The sequence below is a fragment of the Zingiber officinale genome, chromosome 9A (genome assembly GCF_018446385.1).
Source record: "Zingiber officinale cultivar Zhangliang chromosome 9A, Zo_v1.1, whole genome shotgun sequence".
NCBI classification, from domain to species: Eukaryota; Viridiplantae; Streptophyta; class Magnoliopsida; order Zingiberales; family Zingiberaceae; genus Zingiber; species Zingiber officinale.
This window is the reverse complement of record NC_056002.1, coordinates 30610190-30626627: the sequence shown is the minus strand read 5'-3', so window position 1 is coordinate 30626627 and position 16438 is coordinate 30610190.

The window sequence follows — 16438 nt, the reverse complement described above, 5'->3', positions numbered from 1 at the left end:
CATGAAGATTCTTTTTCTGACGGCTATATATAAACACCTTGGACGATATTTTCTATGTACGATGATTTTCTTTTTCTAACCCATAGAGGCAACTACTTCCTTTACAAATTTCTCTCATTCTCTTTTTCGATTGATTATTGACAAAAGCATCTTAGGGGCCATGCCAGAGAAGTCGCTCTGACTCTAACTTATGTTAATATAAAATCCATTCGCCCTGTGACATATGAAGACTTGCGGAGAAAAAATGAACCCGAATAAGTAGAAAAATAAGCCATAAGTTTCAAAAAAACAATCAAACGTTAAACATTATTTTTCTAGTAGTCCACTCGATGCCCTTAAGTAGCCCATGGATCGAGAAGACCAGCAATAATGCACCAACTCTCTCATTTCGGTTAAATCCATATCATTTTTTTTTCCTTTGTATAAAGTTGACAACAAAAAGTATTATTGTCACTTCAATGACCCTTCCAGAGGATGATTCTTCATTTTCTAGAAGAGTGGTAAAATATGGAAAATTTTGTTGGCTAACAACGTACATACCAAGATGAGTTGAGACAACTAAAAACGTATTTCATGTATGCTGAGAATTAATCTCAGATATATTGATAGCAATAATAAAAACAACTATATAGATTTTTTAAAGTTGATGTGATAAAAAGAAGAGTTTCAAAGGCTACTGCACTTCCTTATAATATTTATATTTATACCATTTTTTGTTTTTTCAACTATACTCTAGAAAATGTCATTTTGCCCCGCATACTTTATTTTCTTTTCCATTCTACCTCCAACAAAATCACACAGATAGTATATTAGGGCACACATAATATTATAAATTATAAATAAAAAATTATGAGGTTAAAATAAAACACTGCCTTAGAAACTCTTGCCTGCGATGGAATAAAAAGTTCTCAGTAAAAATTGATTAAATTAAATAAATTAATCAAATCAACTGAATTTAAAATTTTAATTCAATTATTTCATAATTTATTTTTTTAAAAAAATAATTTAGTTTGATTTTAAAATTCTTTATTTAGTTTAACCAAATAAATTGAAATTTTAAATCCAACCGAAGCTTAAATCCAGTAAAATCCCTAATTCGTTCGTTAGCTCCTCATCTGGCAAATCCACTTTTTTATTAGGTTTCGATTAATTCAATTTGCTCAGCACTATATCCAAATCATCATAGTTGGTCTTGGATGTGCAATCATAATTTGGTAATTAAGGTACCTCTAGAATCTCAAGAACTAATTTTAGAATTCTATAATGAGGGGTCATATAATCAAAGTCTACAATCATCCCGATACCTCAAATATAATTATAATTACTGCTCTAAGAGAGCTCGGTTGTAACATATCGAAAAGGAAGATTAAAGTATGTTTAGAACCCGAAAAAAATAGAGCACGAAGGTTGATGATGCTTTTCGACATTATATTTCCTTTTTCTTTTTCTTTTTTTTTGCACTTGTTCAATCTTTTTCTCTCCCTTTCTCTCACTTTATCTTTACTTGTTCAATCTCCCGTTTAGATGCAAATTAAATTACAAATACTTGTCTTTTGTCGTAACATGTGATGGGAACTTAAGCAATATTGTTGTGGGATAAATTAGAACATTCATACTAATTTTTTTATCCAAAATACATAATTTAAAGTAAATTTAGATATCTATTTTTCACTACATCATATATCAATTTTTTTATTTCTCTCTCTCTTCTATTTAGAGAATATAATTTATTTTTTAAATTTAGAGAAGTGCTATTCATAAATATAAAATTTAAAGACTAAATAAGATAACCATATAAAGATTTTTTAATTATCCTATATAAATTTAAGTTAAAATTTTTAGGTAAGTTATATAGATAGGAACCATAATCCTAAAATGTCAATAGAAACGACATTTACAGAAAAACTTCACTAAAATTTCATTTTAAAATATCGAACAAAACTAGCATAAAAGACATCTTTACTATCTAAATGAACAAACGCCACTACTTTTATTTTTCTTTTATGATAAAATAATATTATTTTCACTTGATGATCCAAGATAACTCAATTGCACAACTAAAAGAGTTTTATAGGAGAATATGGGTGGACAGCGATTCACTCTCTGCTCTTTCTCTCGTTTTTTTTTCGCTTATCTTCCAATCTACTCTTTGCTCAAGATCCAGCCTCCTTATATAGGAGCTCTCGCCTTGCCTGCAATAAATGATCAAATTATGATCATTTAATACTGGGTTTAATGTCGTCATTAATGAGTTTAATGTCTTCATTAATGTCGAGATGTTATGAAATTATTATTAATGGGTTTAATATCGTCATTAATACTAAGACATTACGAAATCACCATTAATAAGTTTAATGTCGTCATTCATATCAAGACATTACGGAATCACCATTAATTTCACATTAATGCTTCCGTTACACTTTTGGGCATGTAGCAAAATGAGATTCAAGTGGCAATATGTTGGTTCATTCTTTTGGGCAAATTTTGTCTCGACCAGTTCGGCATTCGACATACGCAGGTCATGCTCGCACACAAGTAAACCTTGGTTGTCCCCAGGGTGTAGCACAGCTGGGGGTACATGGTTTCGTGGTCGAAAGTGTTGGAGCAATCCCAATGGTTCGTGGGACCATGTGTTTTGGTGTTTGGGCAAAGGGTTTAAGTTAGGTTTACCCTCGTTATTTGATATGTGTACTTGAGTTGTGCAGGACTGCAGGTGACACATGTGACTCAGGTTGACGGCTTCGGGTCCGATGAAGGATGGCATTGAGGACAAGCCGCGGGCTTGAATGCATCTGAGGGATCGTGGACAAGGCAGCAAGGACAAGGGCCGAGGGAAGCGACTTCGTGGCATACGCGAAGGATGGCATTGGAGACAAGCCGCGGGCTTGGATGCATCCGAGGGACGAGAGCCAAAGGAAGTAGGCTTGAAGGCAAGAGGTCAAGGCTGCAAAGAAGAGTCAAGTGAGTCGTGAGGGTCCGAGTGCGAGTGGAATGTACTCGGGATGGGAAACCCTAAGTTTAGGGTTGTACCAGTCGACTGGTACTGGGACCAGTCGACTGGTGGTGATCGGTCGGTCATGGGACGGTCGGTGATAGATTAGTCTTGGTTGGTGGCACGGTCGGTGGTGCAAGGACGAGTCGACTGGTAACGGGCAAATCAGCAAGGCTGATTTCCCCAAGCTCTATAAGAAGGAGCTTGGGATGGCCGGCCAAGGTGACGAAATTAGACTTGGTTAAGGTCTAATTAGTAGTCAACTAGTGCCCTAGCAATCCAAGTGCTCTTAATCGAGTTGTAGCGAGGTTTCTCCACCGACAAGGAGGATTGTGCTAGCCGGAGTTTCCGGGGATTAATCCACCGACGGATTGAGGGATCGTCCACCTTACGGACAGCCGTGGAGTAGGAGCAAGTTATCTCCGAACCACGTAAATGAACGTGTTAGCTTGGTTTGCCATTTCTTTTCTTTGTCTTTAGCTTTCGTATTCGTAATTAGTATTTGTATTTCCGCTTGCGCACTAACGAATACGTAGGAAGCTAACGATTTGGGGGTGCCGTCTATCCAACCCCCCTTCAAGCCGGCCACCGATCCTCCAACAGAAAGGTCCAGGGTTCGATCCTGTGGGTATCATTGCATGGGGTTAACGTCCCGACTATGCGCTTTCAGCTGTGTACCTACATTTACCTCCCTCCATAACCCGTGGGACCGGCTCTAGGGGGGTCACTGATGTGGCGGTTCCACACGAGTAAACCTTGGTTCAGTACAATCCGAACCTTGGATTTGCACCCACCCCTGCGTACTCACGTGTGAGAGAATTTCTCCCTATGCATATGCTTACAACATCAATGCATATATCATAATTTAAACCAACAATAAAACCAAGAGACTTCTAATTTGGGACTAAACTCATGCACAATAGTTTCTTCGTCTCCACCTCTTTATTCCATTCATATTTCCAACAATCCCCCACATAAATGGAAAACAGAGTATATAATAGCATTCAACAATTGAGTCAAATATAGGATAGGTAGGTTTTGTTGGATTGTGAATTCGATAAAGGGGGAGTGAATATCGATTAAAAAAATTCTGTAGAGTAAGCGCACAGCGGAAAATAATAAAGCGAATGACACAAGTGGTTTTACTTGGTTCGGAGCCTTTAGCGACTCCTACTCCAAGGCTCGCACACAAGGGTCCTTTCGATGGACAATCACTAATAACTTAAAAGATTATTACAATCTAAGTACAGGAATTAATTAGCGAAAAAAATCGACAATAAATAAACAGAAACAGAAACGGGAATAGCACATTTTGTCGGAGAGCTTTTCGCAGCGTCGCAGGAGCACAGAGGAATATATCTTTCGTTGTTGTGTTGAGCTTCAGCCTTTACCCTCCTTATATAGGAGGTTCAGGGTGCCCGGAACCTCCAGGGCGCCCTGAATATGACGTACCCGAGCCAACCAGGGCGCTCTATGTGGCGAAATGACGTTGCGGATAAAAATTCACTTCCGGGCGCCCGGATCCCTTCCGAGCGCCCGGACCACTCTTCTCCAGAAAATCCTTAATTCTCCTGCAAGAAAGAGTTAGTCCGAATCAAAATACAAATAATATTATCCTGCAAAACAAAGTGTTAACACAGTTCAAAGTTAATAAGCAGAGTATTACCTAGATTCCGTCTCCTCGAGACAAGAATCTAATCACGATCTCAACTTAGATTTAAGTTTAATTTTAATTTTAAATCTTAAAATATGTTTAAATTTTAAGTTATAAAATAGGTATATATTTAAAGTTTTTAAGTTGCAATTAAAATTTTAAAATTTGAGTTTTAATTAATTTAAGTGTCTTAGTTTTAAAATGATCTTTAAAGTTTTTAACAGAATTTTTAAAATAATTTTTAAAAGTTATTAAAGACTTTTTAAAAGAATTTTTAAAAATATTTTTAATATTTTTAAAAGAATTTTTTTTAACATGATTTTTTAAAAGGTTTTATTTTTTTAAATGATTTTAAAAAGATTTTAAAATTATTTTTAAAAGAATTTTTAAATAATTTTTAAAATGCTTTTAAAATGTTTTTTAAATAATTGTTTTTTTAAAAAAAGGTTTTTTAAATAATTTTTTAAATGAGTTTTTAAATGAATTTTTAAAATATTTTTAAAACAAATTTTTAAAATGATTTTTAAAGAATTTTTAAAAGAATTTTTAAAAAAAATTAAAATGATTTTTGAAAAAAAATTAAAATAAATTTTTAAATAAATTTTTAAATCATTTTTAAATAATTTTTTAAAATAATTTTTTATATAATTTTTAAATAAATTTTTAAAAGAATTTTTAAATAATTTTTTAAAAGAATTGTCAAATAATTTATAAAAGAATTTTTAAAGAATTTTTAAATAATTTTTTAAACAATATTTTCAAATAATTTTTAAATAATTTTTTAAATAATTTTTAAAATATGTTTAAAAATAATTTGCAAGTTAAATTAATTTGTTAAATAATTTTTAAAATATGTTTTAAAATAATTTTTAAGTTAAGTTAATTTGTTAAATAATTTTTAAAATATGTTTTAAAATAAATTTTAAGTTAAATTAATTTTTTAAAATATGTTTTAAAATAATTTTTAGGTTAAATTAATTTGTTAAATAATTTTTAAAATATGTTTTAAAATAAATTTTAAGTTAAAATAATTTTTTAAAATATGTTTTAAAATAAATTTTAAGTTAAATTACTTTTTTAAAATAATTTTTAAGTTAAATTAATTTGTTAAAGAATTTTTAAAATATGTTTTAAAATAAATTTTAAGTTAAAATAATTTTTTAAAATATGTTTTAAAATAAATTTTAAGTTAAATTACTTTTTTAAAATAATTTTTAAGTTAAATTAATTTGTTAAAGAATTTTTAAAATATGTTTTAAAATAAATTTTAAGTTAAATTAATTTTTTAAAATATGTTTTAAAATATGTTTTAAAATAATTTTTAAGTTAAATTAATTTGATAAATAATTTTTAAAATATGTTTTTAAATAATTTTTAAGTTAAATTAATTTGTTAAATAATTTTTTAAATATGTTTTAAAATAATTTTTAAGTTAAATTAATTTTTAAAATAATTTTTTTTTTAAAATAATTTTTAAAATAATTTCTAGGTTAATTTAATTTTAAAATATTTTTTTTGGTTAAAATAAATTTAAAGTTGAATTAATTTTAAAATAACTTTTAAAGTTAATTTAAGTTAACATAATCTTTAAGTGAATTTTTAATTTAATTTTAAAGAAATTGAAATTTCAATTGAATTTAATTTGATTTAATTTTAATTAGATCTAATTAGATTTAATTTAATTTGGTTTGATTCGATTCGGTTTGATTTGGTTCGGTTCGATTCGATTCGATTTGGTTCGATTCGATTTGATTTGATTCAATTCGATTCGATTCGAAGTCCTTAGTCATTTCATCCGATCTATGTTTTCAATCAGGGAATCGTATAATTTTTGTGAGATGAGTTATATTTAGTTTCAGGGTTTGGTTTAACTTTGTGTTAGATTTAAATTTAGCTTTGGGCTCAACAAATAAGTATTTTCTGGATAAACTTCTAGGCTCACTACTACAAAATGAGCCTAAGATATCACTTTGAGAGCAACACTTTAAAAAATGTTGTCATATATCATATTTTAGAAAAAACCATGCAACACTTTCAAATAAGTGTTGCATTATAATTAAAATGCAACACATTTTTTAGAAGTGTTGCACTTGCATTAGAAAAGGCAATACTTTTTAGAAGAGTTGTAATATAAATACATAAGTTATAATTAAACCCTAAGGGTGCGTTTGGTTCAGGGTTATTCTTGATAACCTTGGTTATCCATCCAAGGTTATCAACAAAAACCTTGTTTGGTTTAGGTATTCGATGATTCCCGAGTAATGTTCCATGCCCGACACGTCAGCAAAAGGGTCATGCAGCCTGGAATCGGAAAACCTCAGAAAACTAAGGGTTTTCTTGATTCCGGGGTTAACGAATTTTTTTTTACCAAAAATACCCTCCGATAAGAAAAAACATGAAAAAAAGAGAAAAAATGTAAAAAAATATTTAAAAAAATAAAAAAATGTTTAAAAAATTTTAAAATTTTAAAAATAAATACTTTTAAAAAAAAATAAATTTTAAAAATAAAAATTTTTATTTTTTATTTTTTGAAAATTTAAAAATTTTAAAAATAAAAAATTTAAAAAAAATTAAAAATTTTAAAAATAAAATAAATAAATAAAATTTAAAATTTAAAAAATGTAAAAAAAATAAAAAATATATAAATATAAATAATATAAAAAATATAAAGACATTAAAAAAATAAAAAAAACACATAAAAAAGTAAAAAAAATATACAAGAAAAAGAAAAGTAAAAAACATAAAAAATAAATAATAATAATAATAATAATAATAATAATAATAATAATAATAATAATAATATGTATAGTTGATTTTGTAACTGAGGGTAATACGGTAAAATATTAAACTAAGGTATTCATTAAAACCTTCAAACAAACAAGTTTTTGTTGCATTACTTAGGTTGAACCAAACAACATTTGGTGATGTTTTATTCCCCATAACCTTGGTTATGTGATTACTTGGTAATCATATAATCAAAGTTATACATGATAACTTGAACCAAACACACCCTAAGTTTAATTTCTCCCCTCTCCCAATTTCTTTCCCTTTCCCCGATTCATCACCGCCGCCTCCCTCTCGCATCACCCTCTCATCGCCGGCCGAGTGAGAACCACCGCCACCCCATCTCTTCCACTTCACTCCGAACCCTAGCCTCCCAATCCACCGGAGCCGACCACTCTCTCTCGCGGATCTACTGCCCCTCTCGTCCGAGCGTCTCTGCCATCTCAACCACCACGGGCACAAAACATTGTCGTGCTCAGTTCTATGTCACCACCGTGAGCAGATCTCGACGCTCACCGTCCCCCGAGCCCTTGTCGTTGCCACTGTTCCAGCCGAGTAGATGCCCCTTCTCCTGTTTGTACGACTACCACACTAGTCCATGTCTGGCCACCTACAACCGTAATCCTCTCCGTAGCCACCCCAGCCATTCCACAGTTGCTGCCAGCTCCGTTGATACTCTGACTAGCTGTAGGGTTTTCCGCCTGAACACTGGAGCTATCATCAGAGAAGGAATTGTTGTTTTGCCATCGGTGAAGGTAAATTTGGGATTAGATCAAATTTGCTCAGTTTGTTAACATGAATCTGAACATTCATTTGGTTCATTGTTGGATCAATTAAGTGTTTATTAGCATTAGTTTTCTTCAAAAATGGTTTCGTTTGTTTTTCTCTCTTTTGATGGCTTCAGTGAGCTGTTTTTTATTGATTTTTTTTTTTTTCATTCTGGTGGATTTCAACTTGTTTTGGAATATTGGGGTTTTTGTTCTTTTCTTAGTGTTATTAAAGTTGTCAATTATTTTTTACTCGTAAAATGTTAAGTTTAATCCTTCTCTTGGAGATGCGTGGCTGAGTTTGTGCAATTGTGTTGGAAGAAGGGTGATTTATTTGCTGCAAAGAATTACTTCATGCTTGCTTTAAGCAAGGTAATTTTCTTGTTTCACTCGCTTAGATCTTTATTCATTATACGGATAGGATGCTAAGATGTTCTGATATGAGATTGTGATGTTGTTGTGTTGCGACCCAGGATCCCAATAAAAGAATACTCTATCAACTATCCATGCTTGAAAGAAAAATGGCTTAAGGCAAGCACTTACGTTTTCTGGTTCTTAAGCTTCTTTTGCCATTTTAGCTTGGTGGATTTTATATTAGGAATGAGAGCTGATTGCTATAATGAGAATTGATGAAACAATTGATCATGCTATTATTGGAATATTTTTCTAGTAATTTCATTATCAAATGTATGAGTAGATTTATCTAAAGATGAATTTTATTAAAGAAATCCATTCATGGACTTAGAAATGTTTAAGTTTTGGAAGATTCTAATGGTCCATTGGGTGCCTTAGGAATACAAAAGAAATTAAAAGGCAATCTGCATTTTAGATTAATACTAATCAAGTTGTAATTTTGAACCTTAGATGCTTAAAATGAAAGGTGGAAGATGCTTTGAAGCCTAGAACACCTATTGAACAAGTGTATCACTTGGTAATTCATTTCTTATGTCTCTATTGATGATATCAAGTTCTTTAAACTCTTGGGAAATTCTCTTTCTTTTTCTTATGAGTATTGAACATCAGGGATCTAAAATCCTAATATTTAGTTCATACTTGTTTTTATATGTTACTGATGATTGACATTTTCTGTTGAGAAAGGTTGAGTATGAAACACCAATGGAAATGGTTTTGGTAATGACTATTGAACCTGGATTTGGTGGGTAGAAGTTTATAACAGAAACAATGGATAAGGTTATTGCACCGACTATTCTGTCTTAAATTTGTGATATTCCTTACCTTTTATGTCCTTTGAAATTCTATTCATTCGTATCTCTCAATTTCCATTTTAGGTACACGCATTGAGGAAAAATTTCCAAACCTTGATGTAGAGGTGAGTAAGGTCTCCCTTTTCTTGTGCATTAGTGTAGTTCTCTTAGTATATTTATTAAATATCTTATTAGCTTGGGAAACTCTGCCCCTTCCATCATCCCAACTTGGGGAAAGTGGACATTTGTTCGATGATTCTTTTGTAACAGAAACCCATTGGAATCATTTTCATCCCTGTATTAGTTTTATGTCTTGCATACAACAACCTTAAGGCTCCAAGAAAGTTTGATAGTCTCTGGAAAATTAATCTAGTATGTTGTTGCCATATATTTGCAAATGTAGATAGTTCTTAAAGATTTGTAGAAGCAGATGCAGTTTATTTCCTTGGTTCTGGTGACTGATTTACTATTAGAAAAGAAGGAAAAATATTATTGAGTATGCTATGCTTCTTGTTTCCAATTCTTGGGCATTTAAGATGTTTAGTTCCTTCATCTGATATTAAACTTGTTGACCTGTTTAGTTTATTGTCAAAGCTCTGGTGTGTATATAAAGATGATTTATGTAGAATGTGAAGATTCATTAACTAGTTATTTTACTCCAACTTGACTTGAATTTATTGGTCTTTCTAGTATTTATATTGTCTAAGGTTCTAAGAAGTTAAATGGAAAAATACAGCTACAAGCATCTTTGGTTATATGCTCGATATGGCTCAATGTGGTTTTCTGAACTCATTTTATTCTTTCTAGAGTTGATCAGATGTTCTTGCTTTTAGCTGACTTGGTGATCTTGATTGGTGGCTGCATGTTTTGTTTACTCAATTATTTCTCTTTATTGCTTACTTTATTCTTGAAGAAGAAATAGTTAACATGCTTGTGACCAAGAGTCTTATGTACTTGTTATACATGCCTAAAATAACATATTAGGATACTTAGCTTTGAGTGTAGGTAGCCAAGCTTTATCAGTGAAGTCCAATATACTCCTATTAGTTTACTTTTATTTTGCTCCTTCTATGTTAATTGATTGTGCTTCTTTATATTCAATTGCAATCATAGTTTCTCTGGAGTTTGCATGGTAATGATTATTGCTTTATGTTTTCTGAGGGGTATATGGACAAGTATGTCAAGGTATAGTTGTATTTGAGAGGTGGTTCATTTTTAGCTGTGGCACACAGATTTGTATAGCTATGTAGAATTGTATGCCATAAAAGAATTGTGATGATTCGAGTTTTGAAATGAGCTTCACACTACAATATGTATATGGCAAAGTTATGGGTGCCAACATGTTTATGCCATGTGGAGGGATTCATGAAGATATTAATTGATGGATTTTTGTGTAATACTTTAGTTTACATATATTTAGATGTCAATAGTTGGCTTTTTGTAAAATTTTAAGGAGAATATAGTGTGGTACGTATACTACAAGAAAATCCCCATTCAACAACACTCAAACGACAACGGTTTTATGCCAAATTGTTGTCTTTTTGCCTTTTAACAACGGTTTTAACAAAAACTGTTGTCTTTTAGTAGTTTTTTTTAGCTTACGACAACGATTTTTAAAAACCGTTGTCTATTTATGCTTTTTTAGGGCTACGACAACAGTTTTTAAAGGCGACGACAACAGTTTTTGAAAATTGTTGTCTATGTGCGCTATTTTTTGGGATTACGACAACAATTTTTGAAAATCGTTGTCTATTAAGTGTTGTTGAATACCATTATTTTTTCCCTTCGCCGTTTTTCCCCTTCGCCATTTTTTGCCGCCGCGTTTTTTCTTTCCCTCTCCTCGAAATTTTTTTGCCGCCGCATTCCCCCCCTTTACGATCTCTTCATCTACTTCACATTTTTCTTTCTCCTTTCCTCTCCAAGCCCTAAACCCACCGCCCCTTCTCCTTTCCTCTCCAAGCCCTAAACCCGTCGGCCCTTCTCCATTCCTTTCCAAGCTGCGCTGCCCAATAATCACTACTTCTACAAATCCTCCTCCCAGTCGTCACTGACCGCGAGGGTGACGCTTCCCTGCAGAGCAAAGCTGGATTACTCGCGCAGCCCAATAATCAGCTCGTCGTCGCCCATAGATCTGATTCCTTCATCGAAGATTTGGAAGCTGGAGTACTTGTTCGGGGGCTGCATGAGGGCTGCGAAGAAGACGTTGCAGAAGTGCCTGAGCTTCCTCGTCCCCTCGGCGCACCCGACACTCAGGTGCTCGAGATCGGTTTCCTTTTCCAAGTCGACGTCGACCCGGGGCAGCTGCAAAGACTTCGGCAGAAGCAGCAGCGCTTCCAACGCCACTACAGCTGCGGCCTCTTCCTCCAACATGCAGTGGTGTCATAGCAACGCCGATATCTCCATCTACGACGCGATTGTTCATTGCAAGAGATCGATCGTAATTCTCCCTAGCTAGCTGATTTTGTACTCTGTACGTAGCTTAGTGCTCTCTAATTTTCCCTGGCTAATTTTGTTCCTTTAATTTCTTCAGGGACGTAGTTAAAGGTGATTGAACTACCAAGATTAAGAAGAAAAATGGTTGGGTTGTCAAATAATATAAATCGTCAAGTTCTTTAATTTATCTCGTAATATAAATGGTGACGATCTATCATCATAATTGATCAGCAACTACACAGCGCGATATAATGTACATATATGAATGAAAAACTTAGACTGTTTCAAGTCATTTTGTCTAGCTACCAAGTGTCATTTTTATGAGTTGGAATGTTGTAGGGGATGTATTGCAAATATGTCAACCTCAGAAATCGATGTAAGTTACAAAATGGTTTAATTATTTTATATATATATATATATATATATATATATATATAAAGAAGCAAGGGGCGGTGGATTGTATTGTGACTTGATTATGTGGATGTGCAAAAAAAAAGACGAGCATTTATTTGTCACTTTAAGCCCCCCTCAGAATAATTGATTTTATCCTCAACAACTCATCATTCATTGTATCTTATAAGAAATACAATCTTTCTCTTATTCTTTCGTTTTTTTGCTCTCGTGGATTCATTGCCATAAAAAGAAAGTAGAGATTTGATTGTAATGGTTACTTTTGTTAATGGTGAGGATGGTAGGAGAGACTTAGTTGTGACCAATCTTCTATGATTCTAAATGTTCTAATGTATAGGGTCTAGGATTTGCTCCCATGCCATGATACAACAACAACACTGCATTAATAGTGTCCATCCCTGTCCTACTCACTAATTTGTCTTGTTTGATCAACTCTACTTTCAAAATACCATGTGCATAAACAACAATTAATCCCATTTTGTTTGGTGGAGAATTTTCACAACCTCATGCGCTGTTGATTCCTTAACTATGAAATGTTACAATCATTGCAAGCTAATAAATTAATGCATGGAACTGAACAATGCTATTTTTTATATTTATTGTCTTCCATGATTTTTTTAAATTATTCTTCTGGTAGGTGGCGAAGCCAAGACCGTTGCAATCTGCCAGCATTCTTGGGCTGCTTGGAATGCTCCAGAATATGTGTATTCTGAACTCTTTGTTTTGAATATGGATTGCAATATATTCTTTTAGTTACCTTAACTGTCTAGTTGGCTTATCAATTGAATGCAATAAATGTCTTTTTCCTTGAATTTTATGTGCTACATGAATGTTTAAATAATCTGACATGCTTTTATGTTCTTTCTAGTAAATGGGTCGAGGATAAGTTTCTTCTTCCTATGATGTAATCTTAATCTTTGCACGACTTGTAAGATAGATAGATGGCAATGGCAGATAATATAAAAAAGATCTTTTGAGTAATTTCACCTCTTCAATAGTGTTAGTTTAGAACTTAATCCTGATTATTATGCATCAATTAGTATAGATTTGATTGTGTGGTCTAATCATTTGCATGTATCAGTTTGTTGCCATGGCTTGTCCTTATCCTAATTTTCTAGAATAATCTTTCTTTATACTTTACAGCCAATGTATTGATCCTTAAAGAATTTAATGTTGTTTTTCTTCTGCTGAAACAGGAATGGGATGCTCTGATGCTATCTAATTTTGCACTTGAGAATCAATTACACACAGCTAGGCAAAAGTTGAGTCATCTCTGTATCAGGTATGAAAACTCTTAGACAAGTGCATGTTTTGTTGACCAACTGCTTTATGCATCAGAATATGTTATTTTTGCCTTTTGCGCATGTAGCTATAACATATTTTTATATTTAATCTGGTCATTTACTTTTCTCATTAAAGTTTGTTGTATGGATTAAAGCTTCAGGATATAGAGGTTTTGTCCAACTTAAACATAACATCATACATTTTACTAACACATTAAAATGAGTCCAACTCAAGTACAACTACATCAACAACTTCCCCTTAAGTTTCTGAAAAACGATTGTACCATAACTAGAGATGATACTTTAGGAAGGTTCAAGTCTATCTAAGTACTCACTAGAATCCATGACCTTGCTTGCCTTTCATGTAGTCATGTTGGCTTCTAGGAGATGATACCATAACTAGAGATCTCAGCATCCAAGTCGTTACAAAGAAAATAACCTACAATCCAATGGAATGGACCAACAAATAGACTCCATCAATACCAATAAGTACAGTTGTATGATAAGTTATATGCATTGGCTTATGATATGAGTAATTTATTATGTCTGTCATGTTAAAGGATTATTACTTCACTTCCATAATGCAATAATTCAATTGATGTCTATTGTGTCAGTTAAAGGATTGTTTTTGACCTCACATCAATTACTGTTTTCTTCTTTTTTTAAGCAGAAATGGCTAATGAATGTTGCTCTATCCAACTGATTGACGGAGATGGTGTATTCAATGTCACGAGTCTTGAACACTTTATGAAGTCAGTGAAGTTGGCAAAGCATGGATTCTCCTATGCTGTAGTTTCTATCATGGGTCCACAAAGTAGTGGTATGTCTTTGAGTTTCTTGAATTCTATTTTCGTATTTTATGTGCTTGAAGACTATGTTTATTATAAGGTGATTTGGTCAAATATTTTTCCCTAATTGTTTTTATTGTGTTATCAGGTGATTTGGTCACATATTTGTGAATCTAGGGAAGTGATATCACTTTCAAGATGCAGAACGAAGTGGGTGAAATGATGAATCTTTATATCCTTAGAAAATGGTGATTATCTTATTAGTAATTAGATCTTCTGTAGCATGGATATATTGATCGAATATGTTGATTATTGTGATGTTTTTTTCAACTTTCGTTTTCTCCCCTAGTTCTGCTACGAGCAAACTAATCACTGCCAAGGATCACGCATCCGTCCAAATCAATATTGGACACTTGGATGATAATGGAGTGTACACCGGCCAGTATACCACTTTTGCTCTTTCTGGCTTTATTCGTGCTCAGGTTTGTTCCATCTTTGAACTAAAAGTATGATTTCTATATGTATTCTCCCTCTATTGAAATTTACTTTTTTTGTATAGTGTAGCCTGTTTAGTTCCATATTAATCAGGTCCTAACCAGGATTTATTCCATTATAGTGTAAAATGACCTGATAATTTCCCCTAGTCTCACCTCCAAAGTGCATGTTATCAAGTTGTCTTTTTTGCTAACAAAAGTTTACTTTTCAATTTCGAATGACATGCAAACTGTCCTGGATTGGTTGCATGATACCTTGTTTCAATGCATTATTGATGCAGGGAAAAGTGGCAAGCTTGAACATTTGGGATGTTAAGTATTCAGATCAATAAAGTCTATTAAGTTTCAATGCCCATAGCGATTTTTTACAAGTAAAAAAAAATCTAATTGCAATTATCATGTCATATGTTTTGCAAAAATCACATGTTAAGGCTATTAACTAAGCATATCGAACCTGAAGCTTTCGAGCATCCAATGAGCAACAATTAACATATTGATATGGGGATATTTTCTTCCCAGATTAGTTTGCCTTTTAGAATTTTGACTTGGCATTTAAAATATACTTGCAATCTGCCTATTATAGATCATGGAGGAAAGTGAGACCTCTAAGGAGAATGCTGAAAGGCCTCCGCGAGTGGATCACTGGGCAGAGAAAGGATCAATCCCCTAGCACGAGAGCCAATATCCCTGTCGGGTAATTAGTTTGTGTTTGATGTATCTGCCTTTACTGTGCTCACTTCCTTTTACTATCATGCTTCGTTCAGCTACTTTACTTTATCAAGATCGATTAGAACAAGGATTAAATTTTGTTAATATGATAACAAGTATTGTTATCATATTCAAATGTGTACAGCGTCTTTGTCATCATCATCTTTACCCCATTTACTCCTGGGAAATGACTTAACTTGCAATCATATGCTATTTACCTCAAGGAAAAGATAATGATCATACCCAGAAAGGAGAAGAAAAGAGAAGCTAGGAGGGAGGAGAAAGCAGAAAAGGTTGTCGTTCTCGATATGGTGTTTAGAAGATGCACAGGGTATTTAGAAGATGCACAGGTAGAGAAGATTTGATCCAACAAAACAAGATATTTTGGACTTCATATATATGTGTGATATTGTGTTATAGGTACTATTTAGTTTTGTAAACTTTTGTGATGTTTGGATGTTGATGTTTAGTACTTTAATAATGTTTGGATGATGATATTTGGTATTTTAATGAAATTTGCACTGGATTATGATGTTTGGATCGGATTGTAGGTTTTTGATATATGATATTTTGTAGATATATTATTTAAATAAAATAATGGTTATTAAATGATGGAAAAAATTCAATTTTTTATTTATTGTCAAAATATTGTATATTGTACCCAAAGACATCAGTTTAAATATGTGAAACTGTTGTCAATGGCATTAAAAACAACAATGAAAAATCATTGTCAAACTGATGTTAAATAACATTGTTGGCTAAAAAGACAACGGTTTTTAGCCGTTGTCATAGACTGTTCAAAACTGTTGTTGAAGAGCCTATTATTAAAGGCATACATTCAAAGACAATTGTGAAAAACTGTTGTCAATGACAAGACAACGGGTTTTTATCGTTGTAAAACTGTTGTCTGTCTTCAAAG